We start from the raw sequence: 18,787 nt of genomic DNA on the forward strand, positions 1-18,787 counted from the left end.
AATTGGAACCTTTTATTATTGCTAAAATGTAATGCCTCCTTGTGTGCAATAATTGAAAATAAGAACATCCTTTATTGAACAAGTGTAGAAGGTTGTATACTTCAAACATGTTGTATACATGACATTGGTTCCAACTACCAACAACACACCAAAAGCTCGTCTTTTGGTGTGCTGTTGGTATTGGTGTTGGTATCTTTACCATTATACATTCCCTACTTACCCGACTCTTACCTATGATCAGTTTAGTGTGAATATATGTTGCGCAACGATTGCTAAAGAAACTTCAAATATTTTCTGAAAAGGTTCTTTTTTCTCCTGCTCTATAACGACGAAATGTTCGAGATTAATTGATGTTTCAAAAAGATTATGCAACTGCATATTCTGCACTCCATGCTAGTTTTTTAGACAACAGAGAGATTTTTAGAGATGTAGTTGGGTTTAAAGGTAGAATGAGAAAAACGCGTGGTAGATCGAGCGAAGATACTAGGGCTTTCAAAATTGTCTCTCAAATTTCTTACTAGAAACGTTTCTATATCTCAATAGAACATGTGTTCAGCAAATGGAAGGGAATTGTTAAGCGAACAAATCTGAATAATCATAAAGAAGGAAAAATAAAGAAACTGACAAATTAATAGCCCAAAATTGTGTAAATGTATCTAGCTAGTGGTAGCAATTGTTTAGCAACATTTGATAGATACTTCAATTCAGCACACGTTCGTTTAGTTGGACTCGTCAACTGGGTATTATCTCGCCGTTGTAGAAAACCCAAAACCCTTGCAAACCGCAATTACTTCAATAAATTGGTACGCACCAAATTCCCCTCAGCGTTGTTGCAAAACAACGATTGTTTAGCTTGCTGTAAGTAACGACATCTACACTGTCATCATCCATATTCAAACCCATGCACATACGAAAAAGAAAAGATGATTAATAATAGAGCATTTTTCTTCAACCTCCTCTCCAATTTAACGCGGAAAATAGGATGCAATATTTTAACATTTAAACATAGTTCCCTTTCTCCATCCTTTTTGTATCAATGTTGTGTTCAATTGCTTTACGAAGCTGCACTTAGTATACCGCTACGTTACAATCTTGATGCTTTTGCTGTGGCAAGGTAAACCCTTCTTACCTTGGCATGTGCCACATATCATAGGGACGAAATTTTTCAACGTAAGTATGTCATTTGAAGAGCAATTCAATTCTTCCTCTTCACTTTTCTTCATCGGCTATGGCATTTGTACGGCAAGCATCAAGCCACCACGAAGAATCAAAACGTGCAGGATGTGTTTGATGATAAGTTTGAAAGCCTGCTAAACGACATGAGACAATTTGGTACCATATATTCCATCGATACGCATTCGGTCGGTTATCGTCTCCATCTGAAAGCTTTCTCGTGTCCGTTATCGCCATCAGCGTAGCGAGTCTTACCTGCATGGATGATGGAATGTATAGATTTTTTGTTTTCACCTTACACCACACAAGCTCACACTAAAAAACACTAGCAACGCAAGATGTGTACTGAAATGGCAGTCCATTTTCCGACTATACGAACTCATGTGAGCACACACGGGCAGAGAATATAGAAAAAAAAAGGATGACAATGCTCGTAAAAATGGCATTTGAAGGTATGACACGATGAAATGGTGAAATCACATCCTCAATGCTATGAAAACCTGGTCGCACAAAGGTTCGAACCAAAAGGTGGTAGGTCTATGGTTTAGGAAACAGAATCAGATCGGAGATTTAAATTTATTGTGCATGATTTCAACGGGTTTGTTCGATGTACCAATTTTGATAAAATATTTGCTGTATTGGTCTTGCTCTTGATGGTGTGAATAATATAAAATATTGCTCCATTCTAAAAGCCACCCACAACATAAAACATCATAATATTTTTATACATCTCGTAATTCTCAGTTCTACCAACTGCCGTTGAAATCTTACAACTTTGTAAAAAAATGGTTAACTGAGCTATCTTAATTTGTATCACATATTTTACAATTAATTTAATTTTCACAATCCACTATACGTTTCGACGGACCTTTGCACATTCAACCAGGCGTCTCCATTCGGTCTTCATCACCAACCACCGGGCGCCTCCATCAACCGCCAACAAAATGAGCATTCTCGTTTCAAAAACCTTTACGCAATGCCGATAAAGTAGATCAATTCTCTTTGCATTGTTCAATTAAACCTCACCCGAAATCAACATTTCAATCTTCATTCGCCACGGGATTCATTTAGTTTTCCCCATCATTTACCGGACCAACGCTCGATTTCCCTAGACGCACCGTGTGGCGTGTCCCTAGACGGAACGAAATATAAAATGGAACCGTACCCAAAACTCGATAATACCAGTGCAAATGAATCTACCACGGTGATTGAATGATTCCCTGTCGTACCCATCGCTGACCCCCTTTCGTATTGTTGATACGTTGTGTTTCCATTTTAACCATCAAAAAGATCCCACAACGGATATCCATCGCACCAGGCTCACATGAACAGATCACGCAAGCGCCAGTATACACCGGTTTTTAAGTTCCACTTCATTTTCATTTCATTTCATCGAAAGAAACGAAAATCCTTCACCAAATCTTTACCTCTGCTTTAGCTTCACCGATTCCCCACACGCCAAGCTCATCGCTCCAAAATAGAGGAAACAGCATCCACACTCGCTACCCATACCATCACAATCCCAATAGATTTAAATTCATCCTCAAGGGAACCATCACACCACCAAACCGAACGGATTCATTACCTTTTTGGCGCAAAAATTCAAATTAAGCTTATCGAAAGCAAGTTTGTTGCCGCTAATGAAATTGATTTCAAATGTTACACCCGTCTTCGTTTACCACCTTTCTCAAGAGGTATGGGGGAGGGAAAGGGACTGCTGGCAACCAAAGAAGAGAAAGCAAGCATTGAGGTGAAAAGCAGAATAAAAAAAAACAACTCACCACTTCCCTTCAAAGCACTAACCAGTACAAAAACCACCATCAGCGAGAAAATGGTAATGAAACAGTGAATACCGACGGGACTAGAAGCACAAAAAATCTCTTCAGCTTCAGAGCTTTCCGTCGAATGAAGTGTAGCAAAAAAAAAAATCGTACCAAGCACTAGAACGAAGCAACTAAGTTCCGGTGCTAAATTCATTTCCATCGGAATCCCTACACCCGCCCATTTTGCAATGAATATGTATGTATGCGCTCGACGCGACCTCGGTGGAAGGCACTGTACGCTGCTTTTCACCTTACCCCAAGGTGAAAATGAGCCCCCCCAATAAGGATGAGTGAAAATAAATGTCCCTGATCATGTACTACGATGTGGCAATGGAACGCTCCCGCCCAGCTCTTTTCTATTTGGGTTGATCGTAACACACACACACACAATCACAATCACATAAACACACTCTCCATGTTCCAAAATTTATGAGACGATTCCAGACCATCCAAGCTTACCTCCGTTTAAATAGCTTCCCTGCGTAGCTTGATGGTACAATTTGAAATCGACTGACTTCCTGCATGATTGTTGAACGTTGATAAGAGTTAATCGGGACCGGGCTTTTTTTTCTTAACTTTTATTTCATGTTTGTTTGTATCACCGCACGCGCTGGGCGAGTATTTTAACGATGTTTTATTTTCCGCACACGATACGCACGTGTCCGCACGGGAATGTGGAGGAAAGAACTTTATTCATGACATGAAATTTACATTTCTCCTACTGTACTCGATATCCGGCATGCCTTGTATCCTTGCCTCCCTGGCTCCCGTTCTGTTTGCCTCTTTTGCCTCTTAACGCAGTGATGGAGGTTAACAGATATTTTGCCAATTTCAGGCAAGAATAAATTAAAAGCGATGAAAGATAGCAGCTACTTCCGCTACTTCCTTATTGTCATTGTTACTCTTTTACGCGTAACTTTTTGAAGCTCGATCCACACCCCGGCATGGATCGAAAATCTGTTTTCTGAAAGTGAAATTAAAGCTTCCCGTTTTACCAGAAATGGATAGAAAAAGCCTATAGGGGAAGCTCTCTAATAGATTTCACACACAAACATACAGAAATAAAACCGAACGTACCCCAACACATATGCACAGCTACTTGCGAAGAAAAACGATACTACCATTTGCAATATTCATTTCTCCTCATCCTTTTCCTTGAGAATTTTCCCAAGAAAGCATACCACCACAAGAAATTCAGTGCCTCACGCCCGATAAGAGGTAATTTGTGTTCACATTCGCTTGTGCACATTTAAATTCAAAACAGGGACGAGCGGCGTACGCGAAACTTTGTAGCACCCTTCTGGGGGTGTTTCTGATTTGCTCTAGTGATCCGACCCAAAAATCGAGTAGCATCCTTCGAATCCACTTTATGATTTTATATTTTATTTTTTGTTTTGCGACAAATCTCCTGCAAATGCTTCGCGGGGAAAAGCTGCGAGTGAAAAGTTTAGCGATTTTTGTTCAGCCACTTATTATTTATTCTAAAACCCTTTTTCCGACAAAAAGACGCACGAACGCTTCAGCCCAGATTGTGTGAATACTTTTGAGATGGGAAATATGGTGTGAAACTGTGTGGGGTGCTCAAAGCAATAATTGAGAGACTGAGTTGGCAAGCTAACTTTTCAATACTATGGTTCGAATTGCACGAAGGGAATGTTTTTTTGAAATATAGGTTTTGTAATCTAAAATAAACCCTTAATTTTCTAGCCATTTATACACCGTGCGCCTTTTACGCCTTATCTCGATTGCCCAGGTGATGAGACACTCCTTGTCCTTTCGTCTGTACCTCTAATGTTTTAAAACTATTTTGAACGCAACCGACTTTCGTTTACTTCAAAGATCTAAAGTATTTCGATCAATATTAATAAACTTTCATGCCCGTCGAGACATAATCCGGTTTTATCAATCAAATGTTTATTCTGTTCAGTGCTTCCTCAGTGGTATCTCAATTCCAAAATCATATAATTTTCCTTTGATAGTAATGCGGTCAAGTACTAAAATAAACTAAAATTCCTTCGACGTTCCTTAATAGACATTTCAAAATATGAAAGGTGATACAGAGGAAGATGCATACCGGCACGGACTTTCTCACGTCAGGATTGGGACTCAAATCCCATACGGACCGTTCCCTCGTATTGGTGACTGGCTATTCAAATACGTGATAGGCTAGAAGGCCATTAGATGACCGGCATTACCTCGCTTAGTCAAAAAGAAAACGCAGGCTTCATAAATATACGTCAAAAAATTATTTTCGGAATACATAAATACTATCCATTAAACAGTCTTTTCACAAAATACGCTTAGGTTATGATTAATACGGCTTGGCTTTAGTTACAGAAAATTTGTCTAGTCAATTAGATCAGTTCTTATCCAAAAGAATATGTTGAAATGAAATTCGGGTGTTATCTTTGCTGTGGATTTAAATAATTACTTACTTTGCTGTTGACTTCGAAAGATGGATTAATTGCAAATTGTTGAACAAAATGGTGACGATTTGGTCGTAAAGCTTATTTGAGCAATGATATGATCAAGATTTAAAACAATCTTCTTCTTTAACATGAATTCCTCGCAATTATCAGCAAAACAAAACCACAAGATGAGAATGTATCCAAGTTAACCACCCATCCTTCCCAGCCATATCCAGTTTACCCTATTTTCACAATAACCCCCCTCTCTTGCAACCATACACTTTTGCCATCAAACAAATCACTCGCGCATATAATGCGTTTCAATCCACCAAATTGCCTGCGAACGAGCCCAACACGCTCCGGGCTACCCTGCTGCCCGTAAAAATCTAGAATCGTAATTCTACACCGAAAGCGCGAAAAAAAACTCGCAACCCCAACCGTTATGGCTTGTAATCGCATTCCACTGAAGCACGTCTTGGCCTCGACTCAAAGGGGGTAGCGAGACGTTTTACTACCATTAGCAGATTTCATTACTTGCCTCAACACCATAAAACCTTGTTATAGTTCAATATCATTTCTTGATTGCTTTATCGTGGTCGCGGTTATTAGTTTGTATCATCTGCCCTTCCCAACACGAAAGCCTTCTTGCTACGGCAGACGTTTTGAGAAGCGTTCGAGATTTCATCCCCCTTCCTATTCACAGACAGACCTTAGCACTGAACGGGTTAAGCTTTGCGTCGCCCCCATTCAAAGCACCCACAGTAGTGATCTTTCCCAGTTCTGTTGTTGGTACAGTGCTGCTTTGGTCTATAAATAAAAGTTAAGACCTTACAAATGTCACGTAGCAGCTCACGTACGGTTATGTTCTACCCCGGACGGATGCTCCGGATGGATCCATTACCCGTGCGACGTTCCTCGTTCGTCGCACAATTACGCGCAACGCCTCATTCGGAAATGAATTGTACTTTTCAGAACGGATGCCTCATCCTCCGGGCACGGTATTCTAGCCATTCACCAAACGAGGTCACACGGTCGCATCATAGTTATTTCATCGCCCTTTTCGGTACGTCGCTTTGCTATTACGGTCGATCCTTTTTGCACTATGGGATTGTTTTGATGGTACATTGGTTCAAGACAGCTTAAGTGATGAAGAAGCAGAAAAGGGAATCATAAGTTGAAAGAAATAGTCTAGGTGATATGTAATCGTTGCATTACAAGTTTACAAGGTTACTAATTAAAGTGCTCAAACTGCTAGCTGCTACACTGTCCACCTTTTTACACCATGCACGCTTTCACTGTGCGTAATATCAGCTCAACTGTAGCGTTCTGCACGTTAACATGCCCTGTCTGTCCTGGCACACCTTAAATTTCCCATTCGCTCCCCTATTTCCCATACGAAAAGTGAACCCTCTTGTTTCGAGATGAAGAATTTCCCCCAAAAGACACCCGCACAAAAACCGGACCCGGATCAACATCCCTTTTCGCGCTGGGGTCACAGAGCTTCAGAGTTCCTCCCGCCCAAACTGTGAAGCGTAATTACGCTCTACACCACAATTTGCTGGTGTAATAATGCCATTAGTTTTTATTTACAACGCCCAGCCATAACCCATTGGGCACCAATAAAACGTAACGACCAGTGCCCCAGTCGCAACCGAACTTCCAATGGGGCCACCAGTTACGGTGGGAAACGGAACTAGTGGGGGTTTCTGTTCCATCTTCCGGTAAACTTTGACCAAAGCGCTTCCCTTTTGTCCTGTTCACGCACGAATCCAACACGGATGCCCGCCAACGATGTATCTCCTGTTACGCGTCTCACAATACGCCCCTACATCCATTATCCATTTTATTTTGTTTTCATTTTATTTTTCTTGCCGTATTCTGTTTTGTTTCATCAGCATCGACAGTACAATGGCACTTAGCTTCGGTGAGTCGCCTAAGGGGGGAGTAGTAGCTCCACCATCCCCTGCCCATATCCTTCTGCCAAGTGTTCCATTTCGAAAGGATCGGAAATGTGAAACTTTCTGCAAACCTTCTGCCTGTCACCTCAGTTGTCCACCCATTACTTCCCATTACCATCACATTTCAGCACGCCTCCGGACGGAGTTCCTTCGCTCGAGTGATCCTAGACCGAACTGGAGCAGCAAATACAAAAACAACAATCCCAACATAACCTTCAAACTGTTCTATCCCGCACAAACGCACTCACGCATTCACGGTCCATCCTGCTGAAACTGTAGCAAAAACCATTAGCTGTAACAATAAAAGCCAGACATTTTCGCACAAAACTTCTCAACCCCTTGCGTTTGATTCGGTTGCTTAGGTCTAACGATGCTGACCTCCTGCGGACACAAACAACGTGATGCGTCTCGCTACCCTAGTATCGTTCACATTCTCCTACTTTCGTCTTGAGTGTGGCCCCGTGAAGTAAACTTTGTGCTTCCCATTTTCATTACATTCAATCATACCATCAGTGAACTCACTTTCCCTGACCTAAACTACAATTTCCCGCGCATCACTTAGCGGGTCAGGAATGGTTCACAAGCCCACAAAAAAAAAAACAAGCAGTGACGACGCAGTTAACGTTACCATTCCCGGAAGCAGAAATGAAATCACCATAGCAAAGGCGAGAATCAATCGCAATACGGCAAGGAAACCGTCTGCAGTGGAATGCTCATTAGCCATTACCTGATAATGCCGCCAGCTACATCGTTAATTGGTCATTTGCTATGGTCGGTTAGAGCTGTTTAATGCACGTGCACGTTGTATTCCGTCTCTTGGTATGTTTTCTACCGGTGAATTGTAGCAGCGGGACCACTGCCACACATTTGACTTCGTTTGCGAATGAATGACAAATGAGGATGATAGAGGCTAATTGGGAAGTAGCTTTGACAGAAAGCTGCTACAAGGCTAAGTTGCTGGGCATTACTGAACGGCCACATGCGTACAAATAGAATTACTTCAATTTCTGGGAAAGCTTTTAGGTGTTCTTAATTGTAAGTTGTAAATTCATTTTTTTTTGTTGCTTGTTTCGACATTTTCTATAAAACCACTGAAATATTTCTTCAACAGCAGAAAAAATTACAGAAAGATATTAACACTAGAGCAACCAGTCATTTTGAATGGTTCCACATCTTGCAAGTGGGTTAAATTTTTAAAGTTAAACAATTCTGTCGATGTTTATGCATGACTCTTATACGTTCAATAGGATGTTCATTTTTATGAATTTAAAAAACAATTCTTTAAATGTAAAAATTTAATCTAAATCGATTAAAAAAAATATTAATATATAATATGTCCCTTACGAATAAAAAAAAACTAACCTAATATCAATTAATAACTTAAATTGATATTTTGTTACGTCATGGGCAATTCTACCTTAAACAGTAATTTTGACTGGTGGTTTGTGGGACGAAAAACAACGTATTAACAATTTCAATGCAAAATTCTCACAAAGGTATAAAGGACCACCGGGCGAAGCAGTGTGCGATATATTTCACAATTCGTCCGGTCTCGAAGCCTTCTGGATCTCAGCAGACGGCGAAGGCCTTATTAGTAGCGATTCAACTGCACAATGCGTCTCCGGATTTTGCTGCTGACATCGTTATCCGAAGTTACGACAGTCCCAAGATAGCAGAACTCCTCTACTACCTCGAGGCTGTCGCCGTCGACTAACACGCTGCTTCCCACGCGGGCTCTACCACAATCAGAGCCTCCGGCATGCAGGTATCTCGCTTTCGTTGCATTGATCATCAATTCAATTCTTGCTGCTTCACGTTTCAGTCGGGTGTACGCCTCAATACCTTCGCTGTCGTCTTGCCAACGATATCAATGTCATCCGCGAAGCCAAGAAATGGAAGAGACCGGTAGAGAATCGTGCCAATGGCATCGCTGTCTAGCCCCGCGCTTCGTATGACACCTTCCAAGGCTATATTGAACAGTAGACAGGAGAGTCCGTCCCCTTGCCTCAGACCCCTGTGAGATTCGAACGATTCCGACAGCATGTTCGATGCTCTCACTTTGCACTGCACTCCGCTTATGGAAAGCTGATCCGACTGTTAATGTTCCATTACAGATTTCGATCTACGGTATCGTAGGCCGCCTTGAAATCGATAAACAGGAGATGCGTAGGGATCTGGCGCTCTCGGCACTTCTGGAGGATCTGCCGAAGGTCTGCTGGAGGATCGGTGGTGGATTTGCCTCCAACAAACCCCGCTTGGTAGATGCCGACGAAATCTGTAGCAAGGGGGGTTAGTCTGGTTAGTAGGCGTATTAAGGACTGAAATGACACGATAGTTCGAGCATTCCAGCCTGTCGCCTCTTTTGTAGACTGGGTGAATGACGCCCAGTTTCGACTCTTCCGGTAATTATTGCTGTTCCCAGATTCTAGTGATCAGCTTGTGCATTTCGACGGTAAGCCTCTCCGGTCCCATCTTGAAGAGCTCGGCCGCTAGTCCATCACTACCAGCAGCCTGGTTGCTTTTAAACCGCTTTATGGCGTTTATGGCTGCAATCTCATCCAGAGATGGCGGAGGCGCTTGGTCTACAGCACTTTTGCTGTCACTGAAGTTGATGCTGTGTTACTGCTGCTGTTGGTCCAGTTTTTGCTCCAGTTAAAAATAATAAAACAAATTCATTACGCCTTCTTCGCAAGCTTACTGTACGCCCCATGTTGTACTGGAAAATTACTTAATTTGTTTTGATGGAAAATAGAAATGATTTGTACCCTATTCTTTAAAAGTCATGACTCTTCTTCTTCAGACCTTCAGATCGAATGAGTGTCATTAGTTCTGACAATTGTTCTTCATCTGCCACAGTTGAAATAAGGATGTGGAACGCATTGTGGCACAGTGAAAAACAAGTTAAGTGTTTAAATCCAAGTATTAGTTTGTTTTTTATTATGTTGGACTGCTTCAGTAAGTCTATCTAATCGATTACTTTTTCTTAGCTTAACGACCTCTAAAGTCATGCTGGCCAGCGGAGACGCTTACTAGACTTGCCGATAACACGTAGATGGATAACTAGACCTCACTATGGGAGAACGGTCCAGATGGGACTTGAACTGGTCCTGCCATGTGAAGACCGGTACTGTTGATGCCTTACCACCAACCATTTTAAAAATCATTTCTTGAATCAGTCTAAATTCAAATGTTTGACATCTCCCAACTTTCCAAGCATGTATCCCCAAATGCTCAAGTTCAACGGATTCAAATATGGTAGTCGCTATTCAAATATGATACCAATATCAAATGATCTTAAAATAAATAACAAATTGCAATATACTATAAAACAGTCTATCAGTTAATAACATAAACAAAGAAAAAAATTGTTTGATTATTTATCCACATTCGCAAAGAAATGAAGACGTAAATTAATTGAAAACAACCATTAAAAAGCCTCCAAAATAACCGACAATGAATCACCCCATTTTATCAATGAACTGAAGTAAATGGTAACCAAATCGATATAAAAAAAAACATCCCTAATCGCACTCCAATTGGAATGCTATTGCAATTTAATCGCCCCATTATGTCCGACAGTGATAAATGCTATCTTCGATTGTTTCTTTTTACTTTCTTACAGACTCACTGCGTTTAAATTCCTGACACAGCCGTGGTTCAATAATAGACACTAATCGTCCCGCAAACATCAAATTCCATTTCCGAAACTGAACGGTGGTGGCATACGACCGAGAGCCGCTAGCGGGGATAATAAATTTTCCCGACAAATTCTTTCCAAATCACCATATCACTATGTGTCATATCAACGCAGCAGGGCGTAGACGCACTTGTTATGCCCCCTTATCCCCCCCGGATGACCGTCTTCTCATGCATAAGTTATTTTTAAAAGCCTTCTCCACTGTCACCCTAATCTGTGCGACCGAACCGTCCAACGCTCTTTCATGTTCGTTGGAAAACCCGTAGCTTATCAGCACAGCTCTCAATTAAGCCATAAATCACGTGCACTTACGCACCTCCTCTTACTGAAACGTTAAACGCGTGAAATATTTACCTCGCACACACATATCATAAAAAAAACACGAACTCTTGGTGGTGTTTGGAAGGACAAAATAAACGCGCCGCCAACAATAGTCCGGACAAAGATCACTAGATTTGGTTAAGTGGGGAAGAGGCTTACACACTACAAATAGAGCAAAAAGTAAAACACAAATTATCATAATAATAGATACAACTCTTCAGCAAACCACAATGCGATGATTTATGTTACACCATGCCGGTACCGTACCGAATCGAAATGTAATGTGCTTTGGCGCTTTGTTCCCGGTGAAATTGCTCCTGACAAGGGTTGCACTGGTGTGAAAGAAACCGTTGGGACTCGGTTTGACGTACGGAGCTACTTTTTATCTGCTCTTGCTTTCTGACAGCTGAACGGACGTGCTACTTCCTTGGGGGAAACCCATTCATTCGTCACTCAAACCGGACTAATTGAAGACAAGTACGGAATGGATCAGAAAACGTTTAACCCTTACCATTGCATGAGACGGTAAAAGAGCATCAATGCTTACTCTTGCTGATACATTTTGCTGAAGATGATCATTGATCATATTATAAGCTGGATTAAATGGATTCATATCAATCAAAGCTGTTCTCTGAGCTGCCATAAACGACACAAACGACACAAACGACGTATTGCTTGACAAGAGTTAAAAGATAATGTTTAAAATAAAATAAAATTACCAGCAAGCATCGGGAGCGTTAAAAACAAACCGGATGATGATCTCACACAAATACTGGATATTACACGATTTGCCGTGCTAAGCGTCCACTTAAGCTGTCACCGATATCGTTCATAAATTGTAACAAATTGCTAGAATCGTAAAACCGTTTACGTTCGCTTCGAGCGTGCAGAACGGAGTAACAAAAAAAAAAAAAGGAACAGGATAAAATACAATCAGTCTCGATCAGTGTCGCCTGCAGCAGCTCGGAAGTAAAATCAAATTGTTCCTTCCGTCGTCATGGTCGTTCGTGGGTACAATTGCACCCCAAATGAAAGGATAAAGCTCAAACCATTTCTTCCCTACTTGTGCATGGGAAAACCGTACGACCAAAAAAAAAAGCATTGTGTGTGATTGCTTTTGTTCCCTATCGCATCCAATCCTATTGCATGCAACCTGTACGGCACGGTTCCATTTCAACTGGCCACCTCAAACGCTGGACGCTGGAAATCGCGTGCCTAACCAAGATTCTGAAACTATGAAAATCCTCCCTAAACCTCTATTTTCTAACTAGACGTGTGCAGGATAAAGACGTGAAGAAATTATCGTCTTTCTTTTAAAACAAAAACATTATCGTATCCATGGATCACTCCAAAACGCTCGCAGTGGTTCGTTGGTTTCGAGTTTCCTGTGCAAGTTTTTCGCTCCATGGTACGATCGCACAACCCAACATAGCAAATGGTGGCGAATGAAACGAGCATGAAATGGTTACCGGACACTTGAGTTTACCGGGACTGACCGTGCGAGTACCCTATCACCATAAAATCACAAACGGAAATAGGACTATAAGTAGAGACCTTTTCAGAATGCTCCACAACAACAAAAAAGCATTCAAACTATAACAAAACTAGGGAAGAAAATCCGTTGAGGCATTGAGCGTACAGTTTTTGCACAAGAAGAGCTTTATTTCCCTTTTGGAGTTTAGAAAGCTTGATTCCTGCAAAGCAAAGTTAAAAACGTTCCCCAAATAATCGCTGTTTCGAGTGTCAGCGTTAGGACATTAAGATCACTATCACTTGATTTCACAGCGCCAGCAGCGAGTGATTGTGCCGATTTCAGAAGTTCTGTTTTTTGCTCGATTTTACTTTACCATTGCATTGTTTTTGTTGATGTTACTTTATTCCTACCGTAGGTGATTTTTTGTATCTCATCCCTAAATTCCCTGCACAATCTTTATCTTTCTACTGGCGCTTTTGCTTGAAAGCTTCTAGGACTTTCATTATTCTAGGATGATTCGAGACGACAAAAACAGTAAAAAAAGACACCAACAGCGGAGCAGAAAAACGCGAGCACAAATAAATCATTTGTCAAATTAAACACCTCAACCGAAAACCCGTCTATGTGGTCGGCCTTCGGACATCCGGCAAAACGATTACGCCGATTCGCTTTCCTACTGTACACAAAACAGAGGTACAGAAAAACATCATTTAAAAAAAAAACATGAAAGAAAGAAATAGCAAGCAAGCAATGATCACCGTCCGGAAGCATCCGAAAGGCGAGTCCCAAAACTGAACCCAGCCCCGAAACCCAACCACAACAGCAACAACAATCCGACATTAATTGAAACGAGGGAAAAAACAATGACCATTGTTTGAATCCTTGTAGCTGTGTGTGTTTGTGTGCATTTGGACAAGTGCCTCTAAGGACTTAATTGTGGAAAATGGATTCTTCTTAATGGGACACAGAGAACAAATGGGTTTTCTTGGAGGATTGGAAAAGATTTGTTACATCTTCCAATGAAAGTGGTCGGCAGTAATTTAAGTGACTTGCCTTTTGCATTACAACCGGTTTGAAATCTTGAGCGATCGCTTTTTTCCATATAATCTACATTCCATTATCCTTTTATCTTCAACGATGGTTTCTGTATCGTTTGATTACAAATCTTAAGTACCCATTTTTGCAGATTATTATAGCAGAATGCCTGGTTTTTGAGCACGATTGCACGTCCTTTTAGCTAACTGAATGAATAGAGAAAAGGCGTCTGTGTAAACAATTGAAAAATTGAATATTTAAAATTGAAATATTTCTGAATTTGTTAAATTTGTTTTGAGGATACTGCAATTTAGAGGCATTGATTCAGCACGACTAGAGTTCAATTCTAATCAGGACCGTACACCCTTAATGAGGGATGACCCTCCAATTACGTGGCATCAATAAGTATCGCAAGTCATTAAATGGCCACCCGATTATCTTATACCCAGTGTTCAAAAAGGGCGGCAGGCTGGAATGTGCAAACTTCCGAACCATCACAGCCCTGAATGCTTCCTACCAGATCCTGTCTCGAATATTCTTCTCCAGACATGCGCCCCTTGCTACAAATTTCGTCGGAAACTACTAAGCTGGATTTTTTGGAGGCAAATCGACTACTCTACGATGACGAGTGCACCAAATGTTCATTGACTTCAAGGTGCCCTACAATACCGTCGATCAGACCAAACCATTGAACACCATGCAGCAGCACGGATTCCCTGGGAAACTGATGCAGACCTCTAAACACAGGGTACAATGTAAGGTGAGAGTGTCGAACATGATGTCAGAATCGTCGAATCTCACCGTGGTCTGATGCAAGGGGACGGACTATCCTATTTGCTGTTTAACATTGCTCTGGATGGAAGGTTTCACGCAGGCTCCGACATCCGGGGCATGATTTTCATTCGATATCTAAAATTCTTTGGCTTCGCTAATGACATCAACATGATCTGACAACATGAGGCTGACTGAATCGCGAGGCCAATAGAATTGAATTGAGATTCAATGCGAAGAAGACAAAATACCTGCTTGCCGGGAAGATTCTGACCGTGATAGGGCCCGACTCGGAAGCAGAGTATCAGTTGACGGCGACTATCTTGAGGTGGTAGAGGAGAGATACTTCTACCTTGGTACGATCGTAACTTCGGACAACAACGTAAGCAGCAAAATACGAAGTCCTACGATCCATAAAACTCCAGAAACACATAAAATGTACGATATACCGCTCCTTGATTTGTCCAGTAGTCCTCTTCGGGTACGAATACTGAACTATAATGACAGATGATGTCAACGCACTCACCATTTTCGTACGTCAGATTCAAATGATTTTCTTTTCATTTTCTTTTCAAATGATTTTCATGTCATCACGACGTGCCCTACCCTAAACAGACAAAAAAAGGATTACCCTGTAGGCAGCCTTTTACGGTTCGGAAGAGTAAATGTTTCCTAAAAAAAGCGAAGGGAGTTTTATTTATAAGTTAGGTGTAAGCAATATGGCCAATCCTTTCTAAGGGAATTAAAAAATATGTTTATACTAAAGGCCCTTATTAATATATTTCACAAAATTAGAGGCATAAACATGTTGAGGCTGCTAAATTAGCTCTTAATTTGCTATTCCGATGGAATTGTTTTCTGACTCATTGCTGCTATTACTATTCTATCGCTCCATGTCTACATTTAAAAAATCTTATAACTTATTTATTTAAAACAGCAATAAACACACAAAGCTCTAGAGAGCTTCATAAACGTCATGAGCAAGTTATATGTTAGCATCCTTGCATTTTTAATAACGCTCGTGTCACTCAAGTGACCGTATGTCCACCGGCACGCTATGAAAACCTGTACGTTACCATACTGCATTGTGATCCGGAAAAAAACGGACATCACCAGGGTAAAATTATAATAAAACATTCACCAACAAACTTTTCATCGCTATAGACACCGACTTACACACTGGCCGGAAGTTGGAAAAGCTCGGGAACAATTTTAACGAAACCTCATTTCAGACAAACTCCGGCATGCGGCTTGTGTCTCTGCGTGGGAAGGTTGTTTTTTAGGAAATGGAAAACAATAAAGAAAACAGCACTAATAATCACTATTCTCGACACATGACCTGACCGAGCCACTGGTTTTGTTTCAATAGGTGAAAACCCGCTGTATGGAAGGTATGGATCCCAACCGACATACACATACACACACACACACACACATATTCATGTTTGCTCACGGTCTAGTCACAAGTGATCATTGGCTATGGAAAACCGTTTCGTACCGGACGGTGTAGTTACTGCTCTTCACTACTTTCCATTAAAACGGTGACTTGCAATCAGGACACCGGAAAATTAATGACGACAAAATGAACGAGCTGACAATGAGGATGCAATTTTCTGCTCCACCCAGTGGCGCACATGCACACACAGACGAGCGGTGGGATGCTAGGACTTTGGGACATGTTGAGATTATAGCCAGTACTAGGAAAAAGCTAGCAAACATCACATATCGATAAGGTAATGTCACGAGTTGCTGGAAGTTTGTAATGCAAAATAATTATGCATTCAGTTTCTTTACTACCAGGGAATGAGAGAATATTCCTGTCCTAAAATGCAATTGTTAGCATAATGTCTTATCCACAAGAACTATACTTTTATCTAATCACACCGGTAGGGCAACAGATAAGCTAATGCATGGGCCATTACAGTCATTTCATTGTAATGCTCTTACAATGCTCATTGATTTGCCAAGAGTAAGCTCTAAAGACCTAAATTTGCAAAGAAAATAGGTCATTCATTGTTTCCCAGTAAGGTCCCATCCTCCACCCGATCGTTGGTTGCTCCCACGGTGAAGCGGGGGAATGGGTTCCTGCGCTCGGGAAAATCATTTGTCTTCCGACGCCAGCACAATGCACGACCGCCCGCTCCCAGACAAGCGCCTGCCAGGGTTTGCGAATAGATGGTGTAAATCATTGACGGCAAACTAATGGCGGCAAATAAGTGAATGATGTGGAAAATACTGTTCGTTCGAAGCGCGAGAGGAAGGGTGAGGATGGGGGGAAAGCTGGATACCGCCACTGGGAGCAAAGGCGAGGAAAATGAAATTGGAAACGAGAAGAAGTCTGCAAAACCCCGTCCCTGTTCTCGAGACGGTACGGAGCTATGCACTTTAATTAAAATAATGAACACAAATTGAAGTCTAAATGCAACTGTGGCTGTGCATCGATTGGCGTTCGGTTCCGATAGGCCGTGCACGAGGGATTGATGCTTACGCTACGGTGGATTCACGCAGTGATTACACCATAATCTTTCCATCTCTTTCGGCGTCCATTTGCAAACGGTAACGATAAACAAGGCTCCCCGGATATGTGCGTTCGTTAGCGTCACACTGCTCTGAAACGGTCCCAGAACTGGGGAATACGCATATTATGTTTTAGCCCAGTGCCATTAGCCATTAGTCTGCCATTCTCTTCCGGGATTGTTTTTTTTTGCTTGGACGATGTCAGGCAATCGATAGGAAAATATTTGAAGCAAAGGAAAAGCGCATTGCCCAATAGATTTTAAATACATTTGAAACACACTCTGGCTAATGTTTTGCTTCGGGAAAAATTCGTTTCTATTTTAGAAATACAAACAAACAAATGTTTAAATTTCTTGACTTGATTGTTGTCGAATCATCGACAATATCGACTTTTACCTTATATCTGGGTACAGTTAGCGCCATGCTAATAGAGTAAACGTTAAGTTAAGGGAATAGCATCAATCACCCTGAAACCGGAAAGGTAAAATTTGGCACAAGCTCTTTCGAAATTATTATACCTAGGGTGATATAAAATCCTAAGAAAAAACTTCAATAAAATTAATTCTTAGTAGCTTGTACGTTCGAAATTCGGTTTTAATTAAGTTTGAAGCATCCAAAGTAAATTCAATTTGTAATTTCTATTAATATTCTGTGCAATGCTCTCTTTCATTATCATCTGACTTAATTATGTGTTCCATCATAATCTACTGGAGAGTCCCTTCACACAAAAGCATCCCATTTTGCATAACATTTATAGGCACATATCGACAATCAAGAAAAAAATCTTTACAACAAGCCACCACATGCTAAAAGTTTGATATTTTTTCCACATACATACGTGTGAAACCACCAGCACGCATTCAAGACCGCGTACAGGATACTCACACATGCTCACACGAAGTTAATAAAAGCCGTACGAAAAATCCAACCCAACAAAAAAAATATGAATAGCCAAATCGTGCATCGCGGATGGAAGTTGGGCCTGACGATCAGGCTGTATACAGTATGTTCTTGTGCAAACACATTTTAAACTGTCCTTTGCCTAACTCCAGCCACATAATCATAAGAGCGTCCCTTTGCGTGTCTGTCTGATGAGTTAAAAAGGTGTCCCATTTTATAGTGCGTCTTCCACTGGTACTGGCTTGGAAGGAACGTGCCCGAACCCTCCGGCGGCGGCACTATTTCTAGAAAACCGGGCCATTCCTTTCATTATTCCATTTTCGTACAGTCCACACGAGAAGTAGCATAAATTGCTGAGCGAAGTATAAAACGAAACAGCCTGGCTGCGATCTCGAAGAGCCCTCGGGGCTACCGACGGTCACTAAGCACCCGTCCAACTACTCACCCACACACACACACACACACTCACATCGTCGTTTAATGTCATCTAATTAATTGTATGATAAAAGTACGTGACAGAACAAGTTTATTAAAATTGCTACCCTCCCGAAGGATGGCAGGACACAGAAGCAGCTAGAGAACTGTCGTCTTGCCCAAGGGTCATCAGCATCAGTATAGCCCAACAGTCGCGTTAGGCAGCTTATCAGGGTTGTCTTGTGGGAGGAAACAACAACCAAAAAAAAAAATCTATACAGTAGTGAGAAACGGAA

The sequence above is a fragment of the Anopheles maculipalpis genome, chromosome 3RL, assembly GCF_943734695.1.
Source record: "Anopheles maculipalpis chromosome 3RL, idAnoMacuDA_375_x, whole genome shotgun sequence".
Taxonomy (NCBI): Eukaryota; Metazoa; Arthropoda; class Insecta; order Diptera; family Culicidae; genus Anopheles; species Anopheles maculipalpis.